General features: G+C 43.8%; 1 protein-coding gene across 1 annotated transcript in view; it reads right to left on the bottom strand.

Annotated features, from left to right (window-relative positions):
• MGMT (O-6-methylguanine-DNA methyltransferase) overlaps positions 1–14,197 on the bottom strand; it is a 168,716-nt gene that overhangs the window by 35,661 nt on the left and 118,858 nt on the right. The window lies entirely within an intron of this gene.

Genomic DNA, 14,197 nt, shown 5'->3' with positions numbered 1-14,197 from the left:
CCCAAGGGCACAGTCCGTCTCCCCAGGGACCATCCCTGGGAAAAGGAGGAAAGGAAATGACTTTCTGCCGGACCCGCACCTTCCTCTGCCCCGTTTCCTTCCAGCAACGGTGGCCGGTTTCTGCTTTTCTCTACTTATTGAATTGGAAGGAAGCAATTGAGAATTCATTTGATTTTCAATGGCAGCTCGTGCTTGCAGGATACTGAAGAGCAAAAGCAAGCAAACAGAAAGCACCTGTAAACAAAAATGTACTTCTTCCCTTGCTACTTTATTCTCCTTTTCCTCTGGAAGAGCAACGTGTATATGAAAGCAATGAAAACATGAACACTGGATTTGCAAATACCCAGCCATGTTTCCCATCCTGTATGCTTTCAGTGAGGCAAAGCAGCGCTGGTGAAGGGGTGGTGGAGCTCTCTTGGTGCTTTACAAGGCTGCAGTGTGGTTGGTGTCTCTCAAAACTGCAGAGACCGGTTTCAGTGTACCAATAAACAAACAGAGCCCATTAGCAACGCACCCAAGAGAAACGATGAGAAGACCAATAAGGTGACAACACGGAGGGTGACTGCCAAAACAGTAAGCCCTGCCAGCAGTCATCTTCTTTCCAGAATCTTAAGCACCACTGGTGAGTTATCCTACCGTTTACTGATTCTTACAGCTTAATTTCTTTTTTTTTTTTTTTCTTTTTTCCCTCCGGCTGGAAATACAGCCAGACTCCAGAACAAGAAGTTTCTCAATGGGATGCTGCTAAACCACCACAGCATAGTTTTCTGGTGAAAGGCTGGATGTGTCACAAAGCAGGAGAAAGGAGAGATAATTGTAGAAATATCAAAAACACAGGTGAACCTGAGACAATGGAAGAAAGTAAACCAGAGCAATTCTGCCAACCAGGTATGGCGAAAAAGCACTCCAACCCGTATTTGCCCTTACGCTTGACATGTGGCAAGTGAGCGAAAACGTTTGGTTAGTTGCCTCCCAGCAGAAAGCCTAAGAAAATGAAATATGTGATGTACCAGTAATGGCATAAAAGACGACAGACCTGCTTTTGCCACGAGGCACCTTCGCAGAGAGACCAAAGGTCTTCACACGCGTGATGCACAACAGCTCGTGGAGCCAAACACAGGACGGGCTGTTGGTGTAGGCAGCCCCAGCTCTGCCGCTGGACGGGGTAAACCATGTGCAAGCAGGGGCTGGGCCGGGGTTACGCTCACTCACCTGGTGCATGGTCAGACGGCCCTGCCATCTCCCCCAGCCCCAGTTCACTTTCTGATTAATTGTTAACCACTGAAGACCACATAATTACTGATTAGAAAGTGGCAGAGAAGAGGAGGGACACAGACGGAGACCGTTCAAATACTCCAGCCGCACACTCCAGAATGCAAGCTGATGGCTTGGAGCAGAGGCGAAACAAAAGTGAAGAATCACCTTTCGATCCAATTCACTAGAAATTAAGTGAAATTTTATTCCTCTCTTTCCATTTATTTACCAAATTAATGATTTTGATTTGTGTGTGTGTGAAGTACTATCGAACTGCTTTATAAAACTGATATCTAATTTATGTTATTTTGCTATTTAGTAATATCTTCACTAAAAACAAAAGTACGAGAAGTCATGCATAAACTTTTTTGCACCAACAGCTACAACACGGATGTCAAACCAAGCTCTCGACACCACAGATAATCCGTTATTCTGCACATGTACAACACTCAGCAGAATATGGCTCAGTTTTACTGTGGATTGTTAGAGCTACGACAATATAATAACTACAGAATATAATAATGCCTCTGAAAGCTCAAAGAGAAGTTGGGAGACTTTTCTGCTCCATTTATCCGGAAGAGCATAGAAAGCACTCAAAACTACAGGAACCTTATGTTTTTCACATCATCTTGTTTCACATTCTTGGGAGTCTGGAAATGATTTGGACTGTAATATCATCATAAAACCGAAAGACTTCGTCTCCTCACCGCCCTGCAAGAGAGCAGTCCCCAGCAGCTGGGCTCCCAGCTCTGCTTCCAACCGCCCCAGCCTGATGCTGCCAAAGAGACACTGCAATTTCCTCCTGCTCCAGGAAGGCACCAAAGCACCATCGTTCTGCCCCAAAACAGGTGGGAGCAGCACGGCAGAGCCGGCGAGGCGCAGTGCTGCTGAGGCTGGCGCGTGGGCTGCTCAGGGCTTTGCCTGAAGCCTCAAGGCAACCACCAGGCGACTAGCTCCATATTTAACATACAGAATAAAGGTCCATCAATCTTTTTAAAATGACACAAATTACAGCAGCTGCTTTGCCTGTAGGTGTAGCTGGGAGGGCTGCAGGAACCTGCTGTGCACTGTAGCAAGGCTGGGCCATCCCAATGCATGGCTATGTTCCTCCTTGCCATCACACACACATTGCTCACTTCCACCAGGTCTTCCCTGGCAGGAATGTTTGGATATAAGTCTTAATGTTTCATTTTTTGTAATTACTGCTTTCGAGAACAGTGCCTTCTCACTGCTGAACATCTCTAGATGTTTTTGATGAGAACATTCTCCCAGAACGTCAGCACCAGACACTTTCCCAGTACCTGCCACCTCCACCTTGGTCAAGAAAGCAAAAGATTTGCAAGAAAAAAATGAATTGCTTTCTAAGAATACACTGACTTCTTTTCCTGTAGGATACAAAGTTTACTGCCAACATACATGCTGAGAGCTTCAAATCAGCAGAAAGTTAAACAACCAAAAAGTCTTCACATTAATTGTGCTTGGCTAGAAATGCTAACAACTATTCCTGGGAATTTGACAGCATTAATAAAGAAAAAGGATGAACATAACTTATGCATGGGTGTCTTCTACTGGCCCTCCTCCCCTTACTCTTTCCAAAGTTGCATAGCAGCACTCCTTCTACAAACTACCTCGTCATGAAAAATTCAGCTTAAAACACCAGCCTTTTAAAGGATTTTCTCAGGCTTCAAAGCCACGCTTTCGTCCAACTAAACCGTATGCCCATTTCAAAAAGCAAGGGAAAAGTTGTCTCAAAACAGCCGCAAGAAGAAAAGGAGAGCAGATGATTTACGTCACAAGAAATCTCTCCCCTCACGTGAAATTCCTCTGCTCAGTGTTAGACTTCTTGGAAAGTTTCTGAACAGGCTACTCCATGCATTGATCTTTGAGCATCTCTAATATCAAGATGGACAGGAGAAAGCAGAGCCAGCAGCATGCACAGTGACAGCCAAATGGCCATTCGTCTGAAACCTGTGATTCAACAAGATGCAATTTTTACTTTTATACAGGAAAAGAAAACATATTCATCTAAAAATGCAAGAAACTAACCAGAAGGTGTAAGAAATCAAACTGCTTCACTTTCACCCTGGAGAATTCAATTATCCTTCCTTAAAAAGCACCAAAACCTTTTTTTTTTTTTTTTCTTTTTTATTTCTCAGTGTGGATAAAATAATGAGAAGCATTTATTTAAAATGCAGCAATCTTGTTTAAATCACTTGCACTTTCACTGGAGACTGTCACTGCACTTGTTTTCATCAGTGAATTGTGTTGGGTGCTGCCTGGCATTTCAAAAAATTAAAAGTGGAGGTTTTTATATTTTCACTTGGTCAACTGTTGCATTTTATGGTTGTATTGTTTTGTGGTTTTTTTAATGGAAACTTTTTTGTTCACATCAATGTGCCAGCCTCTAACGTGTGCAGTAAGTTAGACGTCTGGCTTAACTTTATGGTGATGTTCAAGGGATATTCAGCTCCAGGTGGTTGACTCATCTACACAGCTTTAGAATGTGATGCTTAATTAAAACTACACACTCCTCAAACAGAAAAAAAATGCTTGTTTTAAGCTATAAAAAGCAGACATCTAAAAATACAGACCTAGGTTTGTTTGTGTGGTTTTTTTTTTTTTTTTTTTTTTTTTTTTTTTTGTGTGTGTTTCTAAGTTGGATGCCTCTCAGAAGGAGACTCTGTTTCAGGCTGGGGAACAACTGCTGCTGCTGCAGGTCTCCAGCCTGCGCGTTCATCTCTCGGTGGTGGTGAAGTCCAAGAGAGATGTAAGGTCAGTCCCAGCACAGGAATCCACCACAGCCCAAGAGCAGACCTGCTGCTCCAGCTTACCCATACGACAGCTATTCCATATTGTTCCTACTGCAATCCTACGTATTTATTTCCATTACAGCTCTTGTTTAAGACTGAACAAGCTAAAGAAGCCAGCTGGCTCTGGCGTCCACGCAGCTGAGAGGTGTCTTCCCGAGGTTCCATCCCAGCCGCGTTTCTTCTGTGACTTCTTGTGTTTGCATGGGATGAAATGACGGAAAAGATGGTTTTAGCAGAGGGGGAGAAAAGTAGAAACACCACCTGTTTCAGTTTAACAGGCTCCTTCCAAACCACTTGCCAAGAGCCGAAAGTTTCTAACGTGCTTCCAAAATAAACATGTAAGCAGCAGATTGGCTTCAGTGTCATCCTAAATAGCTTAACCATAATGAAAACCAGAGAAATGCTGTGAGAAGCCTCAGTGGGTAGCTGTGTTCTAAACGGGTATGCCTCTACTTATTTATTTTACTTCTACTTTTTGCCTCAGTCAGTCCTTAATAAACCTGAATGGAAACACTACAAGATGGACCTTGAGTTGCATGATTTCAAGTAAAGAGAATATATCACAACAGCTCTGCTGGCAGCTTCCTTCGGTTAAAGCTAAGAGCTGGCAGCTTCCTTAGGGTAAATGTTATGAGAATGTTTTATTGGCTTCCAAAGCATATTTATATATTTATAAAATATTTGTATATATTAAATATAATTGACTGGTTGAACACAACATCCAATGCTCCCTTCCACAGCCTGTAGCCACACACGCCTGAAAGTTTTCTCCCCAGATAACTACTTCACCCACCAGCGGTTTGCCTGGGAAGAGGTTTCTAAACTGCTTCAGGTGCTGAGCTAATGAAGAAGAGACCCCTTTATCTCAATTTGGTTAAGTTATAAACCAAAAAAGCTCCCCAACTGGCGTGAAAAAAGATGACTGCAACTCCTCCTAGACTGCAGCCAGCTGAGGGTCACTGGTACAAGCGGGCAGACTCAGACAATTCATTATTACATTAACAACAACAATTCCACTCAGGTAGCAGCAGGGATAAAGACATAAAAGAAAAAATAAATAGAAACAAAGATACAGAATGTATGCTCTTACATATAAATTCCCAATTTCTTCTCATGGAAAATTAGGGTCTTTGCCAGGCTGTTACCAACTGAACTGCGTGTTGACACCATGGTACACGTGGCACTGCAGATCACTGGGTTTGCAATATACTATCTTTAGGCATATAGAAGATAAACATATTTGTACACTCAACCACATTCCATTCTATGTCTTTTAAGGGTGTCCATAATCTTTCCCACTGTGTTCCCTGAATAAAAAACACATGCACTTTTTGTTCATTAACAACCAATAGTATATTAAGATATAAATAAAGTGGTCCTAATTAAGAGGCTTTTGGGTCTTGGTATGACCAGAATGCTGTGAAAGCAATCATCAGCTGTGCTCTTTGCAATGCAAATGGCACAAAATCTCACCAAACCCTTCTCTTAGCCTGCCGTCATCAAAACCACCGTCAGATGTCCATGTCACCGAGCCTAACATGGGCAGACAGAGAAAGACAGGAAGAGTCCAGAGGATGAAAGCCAAGCAGCAACCCCAGCGTCTGCAGAAGTTGCAATGGGCAGAGGCAGGGGCAGGCAAGAAAGAGCAGAAGGCAAAGACCTGTCTCCAAAAGGAAGCCTTGACTTCCCCGCGCTGCTCCTGACGCTCCCCAGCACCTACGGCCTCACAATTTACAAGCAGGAAAAAGAGACAGAATAACTTGGCAGACACAGATACTAAATTTTAATTAAACCTGTAATAGGAAACATTGCAGTTTCTCCCTGGAAATCTGCAAGCACATTTATAGGGGAGCACAGTGCTCAGCGTTCCAGTTTGAAGAGCACCTCCAGGCTGGGGTAAGTAGGAAGAATTAGTGTCTGCGGGACACATCCATGGTTTTTTCCTCTGTATTTTGACAGTTCTTTAGCCATTTGATTTCTTAGAAGTCTGCACCTTAAACAGGTCCAAAAATTATCAAAATTACCCTATGTCCAGTAAGGACGAAAAAACAGCCCTTATAGGAATGCGTTAATGGAGGAGCAGGTAACAGAAATAAAACAGCCAAGAAAACCCCCCTTGTACTAAAAAGTCCTTTTTTTCTTTTTCTTTTCTCAAAATTCCCCCCAAACAATACAAAACACACCAAAAAAGCAGGGAGCTGGGGGAAGATCACGGAAACCCTCCCCAAACCAGGGAGCCCATCAGAGAGACGGGGTCTCCTGGACCTGAGGTTGTACCACACCAGGGAGACCCAACCTCAGCGGCCGCCCCAACGGGTAATTGAAGCCCAACCTAGGCAAGTGTTGGGTGACTGTCTGCACAGAGCTCCGTGTGGCTGTCATGCTAATCCTCTTGTTAAGGGAGAAAGACCAGAGGCCCATCGCTGCGGCAGAATCCAGCTATAACGAATGGGCTCTGACATGACCCGGCAGCCCTGCTTGGCGGCCAGCGCGCCTGATGCGATCTGACAGCAATTTAGACATGGCTCTCTTGGAGACTGCAGACCCACTTAATGTCAAACAAGAGGGGGAATGTGGGTGGACTTCTGAACGGCTTTTACCCTCATGCCTGGGTTAAAAAAAAAAAACCAAACAGGCAAAAAAAAAAAAAAAAAAAAAAAAAAGGTGGTGGTGGTGTTTGACATCAGGCTTATGGAAAAGGATCTTACAGAAAGAATCTACCCATGGGTGGAGAGGAAAACATTTTTGGGAATACTGCCCAATTACAGCAGAATTTTGTCATGGCCATCGGGGAGAGTTTAGTATGTAGCCATAATCCCTCTGTGAGTCACCCAAGGAACAAACCAGTCCTCAGAGCATCAGACAGGAGGCAGAGGGTCTCTGAGTGACTTGAGGCCAGTGAGAAAAAACGGTCCTTGGGTCATTTTCCCCACGAGATGCCTCGCTGCAGCCCAAGGACCGGAGAAGCCCGTGCACATGAGCACGGGCCCTGCCTCCCAGTGCCTGCTACTCGGCAAACTGCCTCTCAGCCAGGCTCCTGCACCAACCAAAGCTGCCGTTGCTTTGGAATGTCTCCTGGCAGTGAGCACCCATGGCTAAACTACTCCCCGGGCACCGATCAGCTGGAGCACATCAGCTAGATCGAGCATCTCCAGGGCTTAGGGTCATTAGTATAGTTAATTGTGAAGACCTCCTAAATAAGAGTAAATTTTTACATTTGCAAGGGAATTCACTGCTGATTCTCTGGGATCTGAATGGTAACTCCCTTGCCATGAAATAGGTATGAGGGGCAATTATAATTTACAATGTTTTGTAATTTTTTTGTTTTAAATGGCATTTTTTTATTTTATCTGCAAATGACTACTCTCCACATAACATTCGTGCATGCACCAGAAGTTGAGCTTCTACAGACAGCTGCACTGTCTGAAAAAGTGAAGGTTGCCTGGTTTTTTCTTCTACTTACATAGATCTGTGCTTGTCTTACCAAATCATTTTTTTCTTAGAGAAATAGCTGGCATGTTCCTTTTCAAATGAAAAAAATCAGTAATGATTAGAACACAAAAATTAACATTAAAATGAGACTCAGTCATGCAGCATTATTCTTTACATAATAAATGTAGAGTTAGCTGGCGTTTTTATAACTCATTGTGAAATTAAATAAAAATGCATTTTATCAACACCTAAATGTCATTTAAATAGTCTTTCTTTGATAGATGAAGGCTAAAGCCACCCCAAAACTGCAGATGAATTATCTGGTCTCTAATGATTCCAAAATGATTACAGGATGCAGAGCAATCTCGTTAAATTTTATTCAAAAGCTTACTACACTTGTGTTTTCTCTTATTTTTCTATCAATGAAACCCATGAGGTTTAAGAACAATTCATTATGTATGAGACCCAACTTACAGTGCTTGACTGTTGATTAATAGGAAAGTTTGCTGTATGTACATTTGCAACATTAGATGCATACAATATGCTAACTTATTCTTTCACTGAAGCTAATTATTTACAAAAATGACTACTTGAGACTACAATTTATTAAATGCATGCATCCAGTCTCAATTTGGCCCCAAAAGACAGTCTGGAATGAAGATCTTTTACTTGATGTGACAACTTCTAGAAACAGTGTTATTAATATTGTAAGTGTGGCAAATAAAGAGTTCAAATAGCCGTATGTCTGTGTTGCATTCTCCCCCACAACTGAATCAATGAACAAAGCAGCTTTTTAGGTTTAGAATTCATGGAGAAGCACATCCTTACATAGTTTAATTTAGCTTCTTATAAATGAAGTGTCTGTATGAAAGCAGTAGGAGATTAAAAAAAGGATGAGAGCTGCAATAAACAGAAATAACACTCAACTGGTGTTGAGTGACCCCACTGCAATTCCTTTTAAGACCTGTTAAGAAGAAAGTGATGCATTTACGCAAGAGCAGGAGAACTCAGAACTGAGTAAGGCTTACTCCTTGTCACACAACCTTTGCAATATTTTCTCCATTCTGCCTGTATCTGTTATTGAGGATGAAATTCTTACAGATCTGACTGGTCAGAAATTCTGCAATAAAATGGTACCTCTCTTTCACCCTGAAAAAGAAGCATCTGCACAAAAATTTGTGTACCAAACACAAATTCCAAATAAACAGATGCACCTCTCGAGTAAAACACATAGCTATCCAAATGGCCTAGTTGCTTTTTTGACTCTTGTAGTTAATGATGTTACATTCAGGTACAAACCCGAGGTTGCCCAAGAAAGCAGTACGCGCAGCCCATTGCAGCTGCCAGCCGTGATGCCTGCAAAGCTGCTGCCTGCTTATTCTGTGCTACTAGTGCATACCAGCAAACACGTTAAAGAAGGGAGTGAGACTCCTGTCTTCACATGCCAAGATAAGGAAAATCAATGTCAATGCCCAAAAGACTCAAGTGATAGCACTGAAGGTCATTAAATGCTACTCACTGCCCCGTACCATTAAAGTTTTGATTGGAATTCTATATAGAGAGACACAGATTTCAAACAAGATCTTTCCCTGGGATATGGTACTGTGAGACCATGGAGGAAACACAGCAATCAGTGAGCGGCGGACTTTCCCAGGAACACAAGAAACACGTTCAAAGAAAACAATGCTACGTGTGTGTGTGGTCTTGGCTTATTTTTCCTGAACATATTTATTGTGTTTTCAGAGAAGCTTAACTCATTATGGACAAAGATCTCTGTTAAAACAACAGTAAGGTGCAAGAACAACCCCTAAGAAGTTACGGTTCTTCATCTCCCTCAGTCTTCTGCTGTGTCCCCCAATGACCCAAGCCCTGCTTCATTGTCCACCCCATGCCAACCTCCTTCCCTCTCCTTACGTTGGCCAGTTTCCATCTTCTTCCCTTTTCCTACCCTGGCCACCACCCATCCTCCTTAACTCACCTTGCTGGGAGCATCTCAGTACTACCCGTTGCCTGGCCTTGCTGCTCTACAGTAGATTTCGTGGTCCACCTCTGTGCTGGCCCATGATTCACTTACTGCTTTCTTCCTGGCTCCCAGCCACTTATTTTCCAGACTTAATTCCTGTTCTCTCCAGGAATTCCTCTTTCTCTCATCTGGCACGTTTACTACCTCGTTTGTGCTAGCAGAAATCATTCAGGCAGGTCAAGAAAAGTATAGTTAGCTCTGGTGCTCATCAGCACTGCGAGGCTGTATCGCCTTTGTGCTCAGCCCCATGCGGAGCCCAGAGACCTGCTTCCCCAGAGACCCCCTCCCCCTCGAGGAACGAAATTTTCGAAGGCCATCTGCTAGGCCAGATTTGGAAAACACAAGTATTCCTAGTATCAGAGTGGCCTCCTCCTAAGTATTTCTGTTTCAAATCAGTGGGTTTGGCAGCAGAATGACTGGAAGATTTGTCTAAAAAAGCAAAAGGAAAGGACCACCCTGCTCTAGATTAAAAATGACAGAGATCAAGCACATGCCCCAAAGACCCTCAACCAGAAACAGTTAAGCAGATGCTTCACATGAAATGCTTGAAAGCAAAGAGCAAAAATTCAGGCAAGTTACAGGCAGTAGCACACTCTCACCCAAGATGCGAGGCAACATTAAGCATAGGTGATATCATCAGTTCTAGCTATAATTAGGTTAAAAGAAAGTCAGTTAATTTTAGCACTTACAAGAAACTGTTACAAAACATTTTTTTTCTTATATAAAAGAATTCTCCCATCAGACTTCCGAGGTCGGTTTTATCACAGGCAATTAACTATGTTAGGGCTGGCTGCAGGGGACCCTTAAACTGCACACCAGACTCCTTCGCTTCTCCACTTAGCTCCTCCGTTTTAGGGTACTCACCACAGCCCTCCCCACTGTCTCCCAGCCCTGTGCAGCTGCCACGCAGCATCACCTCGTACACAACCCCCACCACATCTATCCAGAAGCTTGCCTCATAGCAATAACCCAGTTGCTAACTGGTACCTGAAGTAAAATTCACATTTTTTCTACATATCTAAGATAGATATAATGTCAGTTATGCATGGATTTAACAAAAACCCCAAACAACCACCACCCAAACCTCAGGCAGTTAAAATACACATTATAACCCTTATACTGCACGACCTGGGTCTCTGATCTCTACTGGTGCATGGGGAAACCAAAGGAGGAAAACTTCAGGCTGAATTATTGGAACTGGGCTCTGACTTTGGATGTCCACCTTGACGTGCGTTAGTGCATGAATTCCAGATGAAAGTGAGCACCAAGAATTATAATCAACAGCACCTGCAGATAACTCCAGCCTATTAAAGTGAATTAAGATACAGATAAATCAGGAACCTCTTAAAAATTCAACTCATCAGGACATTTTTCAAAGCAAGTTCCCGGTCTGGGTGTAATGCAGTCTGTGCCCTCTGAGCAAGTCCTGTTAGGACCAGCCATAGGCTCACCTGATGCCTGATGTGCAGCATCTCCCGTCAGGGCAGGGACTGGCGTATGGCCTGACATGCACACTCCTGCCACGACCGGAGACGTGCTGCCCATCTGCTGCTTGAAAAAAATTATGAAAATATTTCCCTCATATGTATGAGGCCCTTCTGCACACCGAAGCAGCTGTATGGGGGAAAGGATGGCAGGAAAGGCACCTGACACAAGCCCTTGAGGCCAGTTTGACCCTCCCCATGTTACCGTGAAGCTTCTAACATCAGTTCAAAGAAATACTTACTTTTTTGAACCAGGTACGGACACTCAGAAAACACAGAAACCAACACTGGCATCAGGTGAAAACATCATGAAGCTTGTCCAGATGTGGGTTCCTGGCAGGCATTCATCATCCAAAGTTTAATGTCAATATAGGCTGAGAACAGGGCGCTCAAAAGAACCTGCTCATACATGCCAATTAAAGCAGCATAGTTAATAAATATAGCTCTCCAAAGCTTTTCTATAGGGCTGGCAGGATCTCTCCTAAAATGGCACTACCTGACGAAGAACTGGCTTTACTTCTTACCAATTTGGCCTCAAAACCAAAGCCACAACCCTACAACAGCAGGAAGGACAAAAAATAGGGAATACTGTCCTTCATTTTGTCAGCACTTCTTGTTTATCGTTTGCGACGCACTAAAAACGCCACGGATCACCTCTTTGGGGGTTTTGTGTAATTGTACCCCGTTGCACACACGGGACTGTCACTATGGCACGGGCATGTATGCCAGAGAAAGACCCACAGCTGTCCCTGAGGTGGCTCTGCCGGCACCACGGGAAGCCCCCCGAGGGCTGTGGGAGCCTTTGGGAGCGGTCCAGGTCCTGAGCAGCCCATCACCTGCCTCTGCCACCAGCACCTACTGCATCTTCCGAACAGGGGAGGCAAGCCTTTCTCCTCGCAGGTAACCAAGCAGAACCCAATCAAAGGATTGGAAAAACAGTAGGGCACATCAATAAAACCAATAAAAATACTCTTTCAAAAAACTGCTGTTATAATTAACTGAAATAAGAGTCTATAAACTGCTGCCTCAAAAGAAGCTTGTTAAATACTGAATATAGGAACTGTAATTTAAACAAATTCTCCCCTTCATGGACCACCTTGGCCTCAGCATGCTCCTCGCTTCTCCCACAAACCTCTGGATCCCAGCAGGACGCCTCGCTGCTGGGATCTGGGAGCTTCAGGAGTTCTCCATGCAGAGACGCTGCCCTGGGATGTGGACCTGATATGGCCTTACAATCGCATCTGAACCCCCCCAAGGAGGACAAGGTGGGCTCTAGTGGAAGCTGTGAATTACAGCCCCAGCACCGGCACATTCCTGATCTGAAACCCCACTGACGTCCTGTGGCAGGAGCAATGGAGACACTCACAGGCCATCCTTCTAAGGTAAGACAGACAAAACTACTTTACATAACTCTGTTTTGAATTGTGCAGGAATATTTTTCAAGTATGCTTTCTCTCCTCTCTCTTTTGAAGTAGTGAGCAGACCTTGGAGACTGCTGTCCTCCGAGCTTTAGGTGCATCTGCATTACAACCCCATTAGCTTGTGTCCTACACTCATTAATAAATAAGCTTCCCACTTAAGTGCCTTTCTTGTAAATTGGTTTGTTCTGTTCCATATAAATAATATAAATTTCTCTTATCAAGTAGGGTGGATTTCTGTCTTTACCTATGTACAGACACTATAGTAATTTAACCTAAGAAGCAGTTCATGTAACATGCTTCCTCAACATCCCCTGTCATCATCAGCCTGCATTTACTATGGCAGCTGCAATATGTTAAACAGTGAGCATAGCACAAAATAACATCTTTAATAATTGGCATAAGAATATTGACCATATGTCAAAAATAAACAAACCCCCCCCCCCCCCCTACTAAATGGATAGTTATCGTAACTGTATTTTAAAACATTGAGGTCATATTTAATTCTGAATCCAAGGTCTTAAAATTTGCTTTCTAGCAAGGACAGAACAATACAGCCCCTTAACAGTAGAAAAAAACCACCAACAAATCCAACATTATTATCGCCAATCTCTTTTCCAGATTACTAACACTGCAATAAACAACTTTAAAACAATTAAAGTTTTTATTCATCAGAAATATGTCACTGGCTTTGAAAACTGTAGCTTGAAGTTAAAAGATTATACAATTCAGCTCTTTGCTCCATCTTCCTACTCCCAGCCTCTACCTCCCCCCTGCAGCATCCAGGTGCTCCCCAGGCTGGAAAACCAGGCTGCGGCTCAGCCCCGAGCCCCCTGTGCTGCCGGGACCGGGGTCAAGGGAGCTGTGCATCCCTACCACGCGACTCCTGTGCTTGCCGGCAGCTCTCGCAGGGCAGCAGTGCCTGCTTCTGGAGACAACCAGGCAGAGAAACACTTAGAATTGCCATTGGATCATTTTTAAAATTAGTTTGGCCAACACCGATATTAATACAACGCACTATATATATATATATATATATATATATATATATAACAAAGGTATCCTCAAAAAGGCAGACCTAACCGGCTGAATGATAACACGCAGTTTATTTAAATAAGTATGTGGGAAGAAGCAAAGATAAGTTTCTCTTAACCAGATTTAAAGATGGTTTACTCTGACACGTGATTTATGTGCTCTGAACTCGAATTTTCGAGTCTGTGCTGCTGCACCCGTCTTCAGCCTGCACCAGCCTCACTGAGCGCAACTCCAGTTTCCTTTCAGAGGGAACTAACACTTCAGAGTGGTGAAAATGATGATGCCAAGCACACCAAACTGAGGATAGCCCTAAATTTAGGGCATGCTGAGCACTGATACTCATTACTGCATACCAGCACGTGTTCCCATGTCATGAACAACGCCACCAAAAAACACTGACCACATACGTGTTTGCTGGCAAACCATCAGGTAGCACTGATCACCTCGGACCTGTGTCAAGGTGAAAGCACCGCGTCCTGTCCTGGCATCACAGATGCAACCGCTGCTCCTGGAGTGAGGCTGGTGGGGACGGCAGGCTTGGCAAAGGCACGGTGAGGATTTAACTGAGAACTACATCCACCTGTCTTCAGGAGTCCTACCTCAAACCTGGGAAGCCCTCTCTTCCCCTAGTGATTGCCACATCAACCAGGGGACGCCAGCACCCCTAGACTGTGGAATATAAATGGCATAGGCTACTCCCACCAGGGACATCCTTCATAACTAGCAAGGCACCTGCAGTTA

This window comes from Falco cherrug, chromosome 9 (assembly GCF_023634085.1).
Source record: "Falco cherrug isolate bFalChe1 chromosome 9, bFalChe1.pri, whole genome shotgun sequence".
Lineage (NCBI taxonomy): Eukaryota > Metazoa > Chordata > Aves > Falconiformes > Falconidae > Falco > Falco cherrug.
Note: the sequence above shows the minus strand (reverse complement) of the source record. Positions and strands in the feature narration are given on the sequence as shown.